Genomic DNA, 15,581 nt, shown 5'->3' on the forward strand with positions numbered 1-15,581 from the left:
TAATCACAGTGCTCAATCCTGACCTCTTGATCTCCACAACTGCACAATAAAGCCTCCCTGCCAGTCTCCTTCTACGCATTGCTATATCTCAGTTTGCACTATGCCTTCCTTTCTCCTTGAACTGCACAATTGTGCAATATACTGACCTCCCTCTGTCTTGAGTTGTATATTGCATAGTCACAGTGGGCAAGTTTGCCTCATTGTGACCCTCAATTGTGCAGTCTTCCTGCCCAGGCCGCTAGTGTTGCACATTGCGCAGTCACAAGCCTCAACATCTCACTCCTAGACTCTAGAACTGTGAATTGTGCAATATTTGAGCCTTCCTCCTCCTATTCCATTACCCGATTCTATTTCAATTAGTTATTTTCATGAAGCACGTTAGACTATGAGTTTTTCGGGCTGATGTCATCTTGTCATGAGTGATTTCCAGTTGTAGGTTCTATATCTTCACATGACAAGATGATGATTGAGGAGAAGTAAAAGGAGACTATACTAGAGGACACTTATGAAGTTGCAAAGACAATTGAACAAGAAGATGAAGGCACAGTCAATTGCGAAAATAGTTGAAGATCAAGATCATAGTGAAGGCTCCCTATCTTCAAGCCTGATGGAGGAGAAAGTGGAAGAGCATGTATCATCCCTCAAGAAGACACAAATATAGCAGCAGAAAGAATGGCTTTACATTTCCACATCATCATCAATTCCATGTCATCAATTTCGTGCCATGTCTTGTCAAGTTGTGACTTCTACTAGTGTCATCACAATGTCATGTGTTTCCATGTTTCTTACCACATCATTTGTGGATGTAATGATGTAATTATCAAAAGGAAAGGACAAAATGTAATATGTGGAATTCGAAGAGTCATGTGTGGAATATGAAAATTCACTTAGTCATATATGGATGGAGCCTTTAGTAAAATTCCAAAGGTCATATAGAAGTCCAAAGGTCACATTAGAAGTCTGAGAGTCATGAGGATATGTATGGTCACTCCTCTTGTTATAAAAGAAATCTCATAACTCAAGTAAAGGGATTTTGGAGGCCTAGTCTTTGGAGAGTTAGCCTTGGCTTCTATAGCTTAGCATAAGAGAGAAGATAATTCCTCGGAGAAGAAACAAGTGACTTAATGTTCCACTATTGGATCTAGTGGCTCGTCGTTGTTACTGTGTACTTGGATATTTCACCTAATAATCTGAAACTCGATGAGCCAACACATTTTCATGCATGTATCGTGAATTTAGTAAGACTCTTTATATGTTTCCGGTATGTCTTTTGTTCACATGTACTAAGGAAATTGAACTATATCGGTGGATTTGGTACTTATCTTATTGAATGTGTGTTGTATTTTCCTTAATGATCGTTGTGTCTATGTGAACTACTTCGCTAGATAACTAACAAATATTTTCATCTCTCGTGTGTCTCTCTTAGGTTAGTACTATTACTTCCTCCCAGAGACTCACTCCTTTCTCTCCACTTGTGAAAGTATCCTTTTACACATTATAATTGGTATTTCATAGTGTCAACTTACTTAATGATTTAAAAGGTTATGTGCATACTCTCTTATGTGATTTATTGCATCCAAGGGAAGCCTTAGAGTTATGGTAGTCGGGCCATACTTCGAATTAGGATCCTACTCCAAAAATTGTGAGGTCTAATTGGGACTTCACATCGGGGAGACCACTTTGGTTGATGGATTGCCAACATCGCCAATAGATGGTTCATGGCATATGTTTCCAAATTATAGACAAATCGATAAAACAACCATCAAAGGTAAGTTTCATATTCATGTCATTGATGAATTACATTATGAAAGTTTCTTTACTAAGTTAGATCCCTATTCAGGGTATCATCAAATTAGAATGAGGCAAAAAGATATTTTCAAAACATGCTTTTAGAACAAATTAAAGTCATTATGCATTTTTGGTTATGTCATTTGGCCTTACTAATGTACCTTCAACATTTCAAAGCTTAACGAATTCCTTTTCCAAACCCACTCTTAGAAAATTTGGGTTAATACTCGGAAGAAGTTTCAATGGATTTTAATATAGGAATACCAAATCTAAAGGAAAAAATTCCATCGTGGTGGTAGTTGATCAACTAACAAAGTATGTTCATTGTTTCTCTCGTTTTCATCCCTTTAAAGCAAGTACTATAGCTCCAACATTCATGGAAAAAATTCAAAATCTATATGGAATTCTCAAGATCATTTTAAGTGATAGAGACCCAATTTTTGTTGGAAATTTTTGGCTTGATTTATTTTATTGTTTGGATATTGAATTGGCTCACAACTCGTCTTACTATCCTCAATTTGATGGGAAAATGAGATAGCAAATCAATTCTAGAAGTATATTTTTAATGATTTTCAGCTAATAAACAAACATAATGGGTCAAATGGTTTCCCTTGGCGAAATGATGGTACAATACACCTTTTTACGTTTCATAAAAATGTCCCCATTTCTTGGAATTTATGGATATCATCCTTAATCCATCACATCACCTTTGAAATGGGATGCAAAGGTTCAAGAAATACAGAACCACCTACGAAACCAATAATAGGATCCCAAAATATTGAAGAACAACTTGGTTATAACACAAAATAGGATGAACAACAAATAAATCAACCTCACAGTGAAGGGATAATAAATTAGCACCCAAGTATTATGGTTCCTATAAAGTGTTGCAGAGTTTTGGAAGTATGACTTACAGAGTGGAGTTACCTCCATCTTCACTTGTACATCCAATATTCCATGTTTCTTTCTTAAAGAAGGTAATTGGTGGCAAGATCTTAATTCAAACTATTTACCATAGATTAATGAAGAAAGAAAAACCATACTAGTACCTAAAACAATCCTTGTAATAAGGATTAAGTCGCTGTAAAATTGAGCAATTACGTAGTACCTCATCAAATGGAACAACCTACCAATGGAAGATTCTATAGGGTCCATCCCTATTATACCAATTTTATTTTTCTTTAATCCCATAAGTAGTGCAATTAAGTCTCAAAATGCAATCATAAGCAAATAAATATTTTCATTTTAAACTAAGCATTCGCTAGCAACATCCATTACAAAGATCACATAGTACTTTAAACACCCATCAATTTTGGAAACACATAGATATTAAGACATATACATCAATAGTCCATAATTTACAATTCAATCCTCATATCAATTATTTTTACAATCTAGTAATTATTTATACAACAATGCGATGGAGTAGAAATTTTATAGAAACGTGAGGTACCATTCACCATGAATGGAGATTCGATCTTGGTTATGTTGCTTCTTGTGCTCCCTTTTTGTTGTTCATGTACAAGTGTGAAGAATTTTGTGTCTCGTCCTAATGTTGGTGACTCACCAATTGACCTCCCAGCCTACACACTCGGTACTCTTCTTCCTCATGAACCCCTAAGTTGCAATGGGGTTGTATAGTAGAGGAAGAATACTAGCTGATGGAGGAGAGCACTCTTGGCTCAAGAGTCCTCTCTCTAATGACCTCCACCTCATCAAAATCACTATATCTTTGTAGTCACTCACAATAGCATTATGTAATCCATCCAACAATAGAGAAAAATGTGGTCCTCTCCCATATATTTCCCCTTCTTTTATAGGAGGCTTCATAGGTGACACTTGGCATTTCATGCATAAATAATTATTTTTATTAATCTTAAAGTTTGATTATTCACCCAACCATGTGTTAGCCTCTCACCAATTCTCTCCTAATTTATTTACTTAAATTTTTATTCAAAATAATATTTTTCCTCACCCTAACAGGACTCCCTATTTTTCCTCCTAGTTGTCTCTAGATCCCCCTTTTATAGTCCTTATTTTTGGTTCATTGCTATAGTCAACTGGTAGGTCTCATATTTTGTCCCCTAACTACACCCTAGTTTATCTCAAATTGACTCTTAGATAGAGATTCTTGTGTTGCCTCTTGCCACATAGAGGTTCTCTCATGAAATTAAATTTCTCTAATTAAATTTATTCTTATTTATTTTCATTCACCACCCTATTTTCTTAATGAGGTTAAACTATTTTAGGATTAATGTTTCTAATTAAACCTATGTCCCTTTCCCCCCTTTGCTTATTAAAATACTTATGTAATTTGGAGTTACTTTATGTGCACGTTATCTACCTAAAATTTTCCAAATGTGGGAAAGGTATAGCTCTCAATTGGTCCAATCTTTTTATTTCTTCCTATTTTCCCTTTACCCCAAGGTTTATTTTTGTTTTAGATAACTTTGTTCTAAAACATCATTTACCACATTATCTAAAATAGTATGATTATCATACCATAATTATATTTCAATAGTTTCTTCTTGATGCTAAGTGTGTCAAGTCGGTCATGCCCTTCAAGAACTTCTCTTTGAAGTTCCAAGGGTGCCATGCCAATCAATTTCTTCTTGAATCCAGGGGTGCCAAGTCGATCATGCCCTTCAAGAACTTCCCTTTGAAGTTCTAGTGTTTCCATGCCAATTAGTTTCTTCTTGATGCTAAGGGTGCCAAGCCAGTCGTTCCCTTCAAAAAAATTTAAGTTCCAAGGGAGCCACACCGCTATCCCTTCAAGCATCCAATGAATATGAGGGGAAAACTAGGTGCGAAAATGAATACCAATATCCTCTCCTATTTCACCCTCTATAGTGAGACTAATGGTGTTGGGGATCAAGGAATATGCCTTGATGCATGCCTCCCAGTAAAATCTTCGTGAGTGAACCAATCTGGTGCCTGCCCCCACGACCTTGTGATATTCAAGGCGAAGGTATCCCAACACCTTCAAGCCTAAGTCACGACAGAAGTGCTAGCAGGAGAAATTAGGGATGTTGTCCCACCTCTCCTATGAAGTTCCATCTATCTATACAACCCCATCACCCATGTGTGAGTCATTTCACCAAGCTACTAACATGTTCCTACAACCACTAACATGTCATTAGAATTCACTACATAATTTTAAATTGATTTTTTTTTTTTTTAGATAATAGTATGTAACTAAAACCAAACCAAAGGTTGTTGATTCATCACATGCAAGTGCATCTGGGTAGTCTCCTGCCACACTCAATAATAATTAGTAATACTTGATTCATAATATTATTCACTACTATATTTTTGTATGTTAAATCATCATCATGACACAATCATAAACATTTTTGTAACAGTGAGCAAGAATTAATGTAAACATACACACAACGAATCCATCACATGGTTAAACATAGACGTGAAATACGTCAAACACAATTATTATCACCATAACATCAAATTGGAAAAACAATTTTTATCACATCCACTCATAGCAAGAGTCAAATTTATGGACCCTCAACTTGAGGTCCTCAAAGAATAATGTAACAAGGCTAATGCCATATTAGGGTCAGTCAACCATAGTGGGCCCTACAAAGGCAGCACAGTAACATTAGTTATTCATGTATAAAAACCCATAGTTAGTCAAGCATTAAAGAAAAAACTTGTTTGATAGGGAGGGGCATGTCAAAACCCTATATAAAGCCCCTTGTTAAGCATACAACCCCATGTAAAGCCCTAGTTAGTGAGTTATATTTCTATCATTACTTCTTGTTCTCAACTAGACTCTTTAATTTCATTTATATGCTTTATTTCCTCTATATACATTTACTAATGATACCTAGTTTTTGAATCATCTTATCTTATTCTTGTACATTTGTTTTATTGTAAAAGGAGGTTTCCCCCACAAAATAACTCATCTTTCATTCTTATATCCATTAATTAAGGCATGGATATTCTTATCTCTCTACCTCATTCTATTTTGGTATTTCTTGCCTAACATAGTTGTAATCAACACATCAACTAGATGCATATTTATATAAAAGGATATAGCATCACTTGAGCCATAGATTTTATCCCGCCTAACCTAAATTCTAGAAGATTTGTTTCTAAAGTTGGAAAAAGTAAAACATCCACTGCATTCAACCCATTTCTTCCCTCAGCTAGGGATGAACAGATAAATAAAGGCTTTACACTTGACCAAGCCTCCTTCTCCAAACCAATACCTCCTTCCCTGTCACCATCCCTTTCAACCATATTAAAATATCTGCCAATTATTAACTCGACATTTGGAAGAGAAGTATCCATCTACAAATAGATACAAGTACATGTAGATCCAAGGTTTTTGGAATGCATAGAAGATAAATCCACCAATATCTCCTAAAATAGCATAGTACTATACACATAATGATTAATCAAGTCACTTCTTGGTGTTGTAACAAAATTTTGCAGATATGGTGAAATGGATAACACTACCCCACCTCCTCTCTAATCATGATTCATTGACTAGAAGGGTTCATTCTTGATGCCAAATATTCTTTCTAATCTCATTCTTCCCTTTATCTTACTAGTTTGAAGTCTTCTTGCAATGGATGGTGCTTAATTTCTTGTTTTAATTCATTTTCTAAAATCTATATTGCACCCTCTGATTCGTGGGTGTAACACCTTCTCCCAAGCTGAATGGGTCGTGGCTAGATCATATTATTTTTTGGAAGTTATATATGGGATCTGGGGGATTTGGATGTCCCAAGGTTGTTTACTCCTCAACTAGGGAAGATAATCAAATATGTCTCAAGACCTCAACATGGGTCCCACACTTGATGGAAATTTTAAACTAGAGTGAATTGTAAATCTAGTGATCTAGGATCTGAATCAACTTGGAGGTTCAAACTTGTCAAAATATTGAATTAGTTTGGTCCAGATCACTGCACAAAATGTCGGATATGGGTCCCACTCTAGATATCCACTCAAACACATGTGAATTCACCCATCCAGTGATCTGGTTGGTCCTTCGTTGCATGTGCTCTAGTCAAGTCAGATGATAAAGGGAAGGATATCATCCCTTGAAAAACTTATTTTACAAAAAAATTCCCAACTCCAGTTATTGACAAACTTGCCTTAAACTTTGAGTATGGTCTAGATATGCAGTTGAGACCTTTCTTCGTTATTTCAAGGAAGTTGATTAAGACTATGTACAAGGGCTCTAGAATTATCATGTGGCTGATTCCAAGATTATAACACCTCTCTAAATAATGTTGGAAATAATACTGAGAGGGGGGGTGAATCAGTATTATCAAATTCTTTTAATAAATCTTCTTTATTTGTTCTTTGAATTATTTTGCATGTCAGTACCATAAAATAATGAGCATAAACAAAGAAAACAGATAGTCACACCAAAGAACACAAGATGTAAGGTGGAAACCCAATGTGGGTGAAAACCACCTGCTGCAATATGTCTCTATCTTCTTTCAAATTAGAAACTCCTTTTACAATGGTTTTGTACTGGTGCAGTCCTTTACCAGTACGCAGGCTGTAACCTGCAGAGAGCTACAACTCTCTCTCGTTTTCTAGTCTCTCCTGGAAGGGAGCTACAACCCCCTACTTCTTACAAGGACCACTTTTCATAAATTTTCAAACTGGATCCATAAGCATCAAATGATCATCAAGTATAAGAAAATCACCCAGTCAACTGTAGTAACCAGATCAACAATAATAGAACCAAACCCAGAACACCTTATCAACAGAAAAATACAGCCAAACAAAATGTCTTAAGATAGATACGCAGTTTTTCTTTCTTTGGTCTGCGTGCGTACGCACTTCACCTTCTGCTCCTCTGCGTATACCCGCAGAGACCCTTCTGCCGCACTGCGTGTCCACGCACTGTTTCTTCAACCGCGTTGCTTACTGTTACTGCAGGTACGCACCCAGAGACACTATTGCACCGCGTACTATTGTTGCAGGTACGCGCCCAGAGATACTATCGCGCCGCGTACAGTTACTGTGCGTACGCACCTGAACCTTCGTCGCTCTGCGTACCCACGCAGTTCTCCTGTTTCTGCTCAGCGTACCCACGCAGATCTCCTGTTTCTGCTCTGCGTACCCATGGAGATCTTCTGTTTCTGCTCTGCATACCCACGCAGATCTTCTGTTTCTACTCTGCGTACCCACACTGCTCTCCTATTAAACACCTGCGTACTTCTGATTACGGCCGAATAGGCAGTCCACCAGAGTGGCACAGATGCTCAGATGACCAGATCTAGTCATGCGCTCGAGAGATCACCCTTCACAGATTCACTTTCAACTTCATATAGATCAAGCTTTCAAGACCATAACCCAATATTTTAGATCTTAAGATATTCAATTGCAAAAGATACTTAGCCAAGAGATCTCCTTTGCTTTATATAGGCAAGCTCCTCCTAAAATCATGGATCAATACCACGAGCCAAAACCATAATAACACAAATACCGTCGGCTAAATACCAAGGGTTAAACATAAGAAACCCCACGTGTGCTTTTCTCTGCCTTGAAATGAGTGCACTGGGGGTACGCACCTCCTGAACGGCTGACCTGCGTGTCTGGCCGCGGTCCCTTCACGGTGTACCTGCGGGTACGCACCTTCTGAACTGATCTCCTGCGTACTTCTTACTTTTCAACATATTGAGAGCCTTGCCACGGGAGTTGCCATCAAGTACAACATCTGTAACATATAGCCATACCAGAAACATAATGCCAACAATCTCCCCCTTTGGACTTGATGGCAACCTCACAAACTTCAGCTTCATTCTCCCCCTTTGACATCAAGGGCAAAGGGTTATGCTCCCCCTAAGAACATGCTCCCCCTGAATATGAACCAGATCTGCAGCGAAGAACCATAATCCACCATGAAAGAGATAGAGACATATTGCAGCTACTTCCATGATCTCCTTCTGTACATCCTCCATAATGCCAACAATGCATTATATGCTCCCCCTGAACCTGTACCATCAATCTTCAACCAATCAGCCTTCCAGCACATGTATGCATATACAACCATCAATTAGAAGAGGTTCAGCAATAAGATGATGCATCAACAACCCCCAGCTTTTGCCTGAGGTATTCAAAAGTGTCCCTGGGCAATGGTTTGGTGAGAATATCAGCAACTTGTTCCTTGGAAGGAACATACTCCAACTTGACCGTCTGTTCAAGCACTTGTTCCCGAAGAAAATGATACTTGATTGGTATGTGCTTGGTTTTTGAATGCATGACAGGATTCTTTGAGATGTTGATTGCACTTGTGTTATCACATAAGATGGGGATAGGTGGTGTACAAGTGATTTGAAAATCTTGCACAGTCTGCATCATCCAAAGAAGTTGAGTGCAACAAGATGCAGCAACAACATATTCCACTTCAGCTGTAGACAAGGCAATCGAACTCTGTTTCTTGCTGAACCAAGATACCAGTCTAGAACCCATAAAGAACGCACCACCACTTGTGCTTTTCCTATCATCCATGCTTCCGGCCCAATCTGCATCTGTATAAGCATGAAGTGTGAGATCTGTATCTCTAGGATACCATAAGCCATAATTTTGAGTCCCTTGAAGATATTTGAAAATTCTCTTCACTGCCTGAAGATGAGTCTCCTTCGGATTTGCCTGAAATCTTCCAACTATTCCAACTGCATGCATGATGTCCGGTCGGGTACCTATCAAATAAAGTAAACTTCCAATCATAGATCTGTAGGTTGGTTGATGTACTGCTGCAGATTCATCATTTGCACTGAGGCTACATCCTGTGACCATGGGTGTACATACTGGTTTTGCATCTTCCATGCCATATTTCTTCAAAATCTGTTTGAGATACTTGGTTTGAGATAAAAAGATTCCTCCTTTCTTTTGTTGGATTTGCAAACCAAGGAAATATGTCAGTTCTCCCAGCAAGGACATTTCAAATTCTTTCTGCATGACCAAGGCAAAGCTTTGACTCATAGCTTCTTCATTGCTGCCAAAAATAATGTCATCTACATACACAACAAGTATTAGCAATTTGTCATTTTCAGCTTTTATATAAAGATTGCTATCTGCTGATCCTTTTGAAAAACCTTGTTGATGAAGATATTTGTCCAAACAGTAGTACCAAGCCCTTGGAGCTTGTTTGAGACCATAGAGAGCCTTTTTCAATCTGCATACAAGATTTGGATCATTTCCAAGAATGAACCCATCTGGCTACTCAATGTATACTTCTTCTTCCAAGTCTCCATTCAAGAAGGTTGATTTCACGTCCATTTGAAATACTTTGAAGTTTTGAAAACTTGAGAGAGCAAGGAACATTCGGATGGCTTCAAGTCTTACAACAGGAGCAAAGGTTTCTTCAAAGTCTATTCCTTCTTGCTGTGCATACTACAAACAAGTCTAGCCTTGTTTCTAATTACTTCTCCATTTTCATTCAATTTATTTTTGAAGACCCATTTTGTTCCGATAACATTCTTATCCTTTGGTCTAGGAACCAGCTCCCAAGTGTTGTTCTTTTCGATCTACTCAAGTTCTTCATCCATTGCTTTCACCCAACATTCATCTTTGCATGCCTCTTTCTCATTCTGTGGTTCAGTAGAAGAGAGTAATGCCAAATAGCTTGAGGCTTCTGCAACTGTTCTTCTTGTTTGTACACCTGCTTCTTTCTGCCCCATAATCTGAGATTCTGGATGATTCTTCTGAACATATCTGGATGGAGTCTTTTCTTCTATTCTTGCCTGCTCCTCTGGTTCTTCTTGAGGTTCTTCCTGAGGTCCTTCATCATTCTGTCGTTGAGGGTAGCCTTCATCTTCTTCTATGTCTTCATGATGCACTTGCCTAGGAATGTATCCCTTCTCATCAACCACTACATCAATGTTGTCAACAATTCTGCCAAGTCTTTTATTGTAGCACTTGTATGCTTTACTATGTGGAGAGTAACCAAGAAGAATACCTTCATCTGCTCTAGGTTCAAGTTTGCCAAGCTGCTCATCAGTATTCTTAATATAGCATTTGCTCCCAAAGATTTTGAAGTGCTTTACCGAAGGAGTCTTACCACTCCAGAGCTCATGAGGAGTTTGAGTGTTGTTCACCCGAACATTTGTCTTGTTGAGAATAACAACCGCAGCATGTGCAGCTTCACCCCAGAAGGTTGCAGGAGTTCCTGACTCATCAAGCATAGCACGAGCCATTTGTTGGACTGTTCTGTTCATTCTTTCCACAACTCCATTTTGCTGAGGAGTTCTAGCTGTAGAGAATTCTCTTCTTATCCCATGTTCTTCACAGAAATCGAAAAATTCATTTGAGGTAAACTCCCCACCTCTGTCGGATCTGAGGCACTTAATTTTGTGACCTGATTCATTTTCAACCAAGGCTTTGAAGGATTTGAATTTTTCGAATGCTTCATCTTTGTGCTTCATAAGTCCTAACCAGACAAACCTGGAGAAATCGTCAATGAATAATATCAAGTATTCTTCTCCTCGAGGTGTTCTTTTCCTGAATGGACCACATGTATCTGTATGTACTAGCTCAAGAGGCATGCTAGCTGATCCTTCCTTCTCTGGAAAGTTAGTTCTGGTTTGTTTTCCAAACTGACATGATTTGCATATGGTGTTGTCAGGAATTTTGATATCTGGAAGATCGCGAACTGCCTGATATTTGCATGCTTTCCTTATTTGTGAAAAGCTTAGATGCCCCAACCTCCGATGCCATAACCAGTGCTCATCATTCTTGCTCAGATAGCATTGTTGTTTTCCTTCTTCAAATATGTACAGATTATTTGGGGTTCTTTTGCCTTTGATCACTATTTTACCTGTATCAAGATCACGAACAAGACATCCATTTGATCTGAATATCACCTCGGTTCTTTGATCACACATCTGGCTGACACTTAGAAGATTATGCTTCAATCCATCAACATACAAAACATTTCCAGCCTTGACCTTTTCTTTTAACTGAGCAATTCCTTTTCCTTTTATAGTTGCAGGAGTATCATTTCCAAAAGAAACTTTCTTTCCCTTTTCTAGAGCAGAATATGACTCAAGTTTTTCTTTATCACCTGTCATATGCTTCGAACATCCACTGTCAATGTACCATAGATTTTCCTGTCCCTCTGCATAAAATGCTATCCCACATCTTTCTGTTTGTGGTTCCTTTATTCTCCATGTTTTGGTGCTTGAGGCTTGCTCATTTTTCTGCTGAAACCTGCTCCTGCATTCAAAATCTTCATGACCAAAGTTATTGCAAATAGAACATTCTACTTCATTTTCAAGAGCCGAAAAGTTGTTATAGGTCCTTTTTGTAATCCCGGTCATACTTCTTTGTTTTTGAGCTTCTCTAGTCATGATTGTTTTATATGCAACACATTGAGCTGCTTTGTGACCAAAGTTATGACAAGAGAAACATTGTCCATTGAAGAAACTTCTGCGGTTATCAAATCTACCGGCCAAGTGATTGTAATCTCTATTGTCATTCATTCTTGAACCAAATTGAGAAGATTTTACCTGTGGCTGGTTGTAGCTTTTGTTCACTCTTAAGACGGATTGCCCCTGATAGTCTTTGTTTGCAATTCGTCCCTGCTTTACCTGATAGTCTCCATTGTGCTTTTGCTCATTCCTTTTTGCTGCATCAAGATAACTTTTTGAAGTGGATGCTTGAGAAGTTTCTCCATTATAGCCCAGACCTGTCTTGTTTAGAGGAGAACGCTGCACATTGATAATCTCATCCAGAGTTTCAGATCCTTTGACAAACTTAAGATTAATAGCTTTTGTTTTCTCAATCTCTTTTCTAAGAGCAACAATTTCACCTTCTAATTTTTCAAGATGTTTTTCTTTTTCATCAATTTGAAATTGTAGAGTATCAATGATCATATTCTTTTCTTCTATACATCTCTTGAGTCTAGTAATTTCTTCAAAAAGGTTATCCACATCTATAGCATCCATATAATCATCATCTTCAAATGCCATTAACAGTTTATATTCATTACCTTGTTCATCTTCATCACTATTTGATAGACCATCACTATCTTCATGAGTGTAGTAGCTTTTCTTATTTGTACCCTGTTTCTTGTTCCATCTAGCAGGTTCCTTTCCTTTATCCTTATAAGGACATTTTGCAGCATAATGACCTACTCTTCCACAAGCAAAGCATTTAAAAGGTAGCTTACCTCTGAACCTTCCAGAACCCCTTTGAAGATTTCTGACAAAATTTGATTCTTCTTCTTCTTCTTCTGGTACGTGACTTGATTCATAATAATCTCCTTTGCCTGACGCCTTGAAAGCAGCTTCTCTTCTGTCTGATGGACCTCCCTTTCTCATTTCATAAGCGGTTAGAATTCCATGTAGCTGAGACATAGTAAGAATTCGTAGATTTTCCTTTTCTTCTATTGCAGATACTTTAGATTCAAACTTGGGGGACAATGATCTTAGAACCTTTTCAACCACAATAGCCTCTTTTATTTCTTCACCCAAATTTTTCATGCAATTAACAATCTCATCAACTCGAAGAAAATAGTTAGCCACACTTTCATCATTATACATCCTGAGATTCTCATACTGAATCATGAGAGTTTGAAGTTTAGCACGCTTTACCTGTTCATCTCCTTCGTAGCTCAAGACAATCTTGTCCCATATTTCTTTTGCGGATTTATATTGCATAACCTTTACGAATTCTGTTTGAGATAAGCATCCCAGCAATGTATTGACTGCTTTAGCATTTGTTTCATATTTCTTATTTTCGGCCGCATCTGTAGGTGTAACTGAAGGAAAAGCGTAGCCTGTATCTATGATATCCCAAACTTCTGTACCAAGAGATTGAAGATAGGCAGTAACTCTTACCTTCCAATAATTGAAGTTTGTCCCATCAAAAATTGGTGGCCTGATTGATGCTTCCCTCTCATAGTTGCTCATGATGAATGATCTTCCTTCAAGCGATCAAGCTTTTCTGAAGGACCTGCTCTGATACCAATTGTTGGAAATAATACTGAGAGGGGGGGTGAATCAGTATTATCAAATTCTTTTAATAAATATTCCTTATTTGTTCTTTGAATTATTTTGCATGTCAGTACCATAAAATAATGAGCATAAAAAAAGAAAACAGATAGTCACACCAAAGAACACAAGATGTAAGGTGGAAACCCAATGTGGGTGAAAACCACCTGCTGCAATATGTCTCTATCTTCTTTCAAATTAGAAACTCCTTTTACAATGGTTTTGTACTGGTGCAGTCCTTTACCAGTACGCAGGTTGCAACCTGCAAAGAGCTACAACTCTCTCTCGTTTTCCAGTCTCTCCTGGAAGGGAGCTACAACCCCCTACTTCTTACAAGGACCACTTTTCATAAATTTTCAAACTGGATCCATAAGCATCAAATGATCATCAAGTATAAGAAAATCACCCAGTCAACTATAGTAACCAGATCAACAATAATAGAACCAAACCCAGAACACCTTATCAACAGAAAAATACAGCCAAACAAAATGTCTTAAGATAGATACGCAGTTTTTCTTTCTCTGGTCTGCGTGCGTACGCACTTCACCTTCTGCTCCTCTGTGTATACCCGCAGAGACCCTTCTGCCGCACTGCGTGTCCACGCACTGTTTCTTCAACTGTGCTGCTTACTGTTACTGCAAGTACGCACCCAGAGACACTATTGCGCCGCGTACTATTGCTGCAGGTACGCGCCCAGAGATACTATCGCGCCACATACAGTTACTGTGCGTACGCACCTGAACCTTCGTCGCTTCTGCCTACCCACGCAGTTCTCCTGTTTCTGCTCTGCGTACCCACGCAGATCTTCTGTTTCTGCTCTGCGTACCCACGCAGATCTTCTGTTTCTGCTCTGCGTACCCACGCTGCTCTCCTGTTAAACACCTGCGTACTTCTGATTAGGGCCGAATAGGAAGTCCACCAAAGTGGCACAGATGCTCAGATGCCCAGATCTGGTCATGCGCTCGAGAGATCACCCTTCACAGATTCACTTTCAACTTCATATAGATCAAGCTTTCAAGACCATAACCCAATATTTCAGATCTTAAGATATTCAATTGCAAAAGATACTTATCCAAGAGATCTCCTTTGCTTTATATAGGCAAGCTCCTCCTAAAATCATGGATCAATACCACAAGCCAAAACCATAATAACACAAATACCGTCGGCTAAGTACCAAGGGTTAAACATAAGAAACCCCACGTGTGCTTTTCTCTGCCTTGAAATGAGTGCACTGGGGGTACGCACCTCCTGAACGGTTGACCTGCGTGTCTGGCCGCGGTCCCTTCACGGTGTACCTACGGGTACGCACCTTCTGAACTGATCTCCTGCGTACTTCTTACTTTTCAACATATTGAGAGCCTTGCCACGGGGGTTGCCATCAAGTACAACATCTGTAACATATAGCCATACCAGAAACATAATGCCAACAAATAATTCATCATGCTCATGAACATGATTCTAAACAATTGAAGACACAAAAAGTTACAAAAACACACCATTGATACACAAGGTCATGAGAGAAAATACCATATTGGATTATTACCAAAAAAGAATTACACAGGTTTTTTCTTCAGCCCACAGTCTCTCCTCTTTACACACAAATATTTCTTATATATTTTCCCTTTTTCATACAAAAGTAACTCTCTTAACTAAATCTCAAAAATTTGTGTCTACTTTTCCGACAACCTCTTATTTTGGCTAATCATATATTTTTCATAGCTAACTAATGACACCTCACTCTAACTACAAATTCTACCCAATATATTATGAAATACTACAAAATCAAATAAATTAGTGAACCAAATCCCTTGGGGAATA

The sequence above is a fragment of the Pinus tabuliformis genome, chromosome 9 (genome assembly GCF_031772625.1).
Source record: "Pinus tabuliformis cultivar Carrire ecotype Pingquan chromosome 9, CPIR1, whole genome shotgun sequence".
NCBI classification, from domain to species: domain Eukaryota; kingdom Viridiplantae; phylum Streptophyta; class Pinopsida; order Pinales; family Pinaceae; genus Pinus; species Pinus tabuliformis.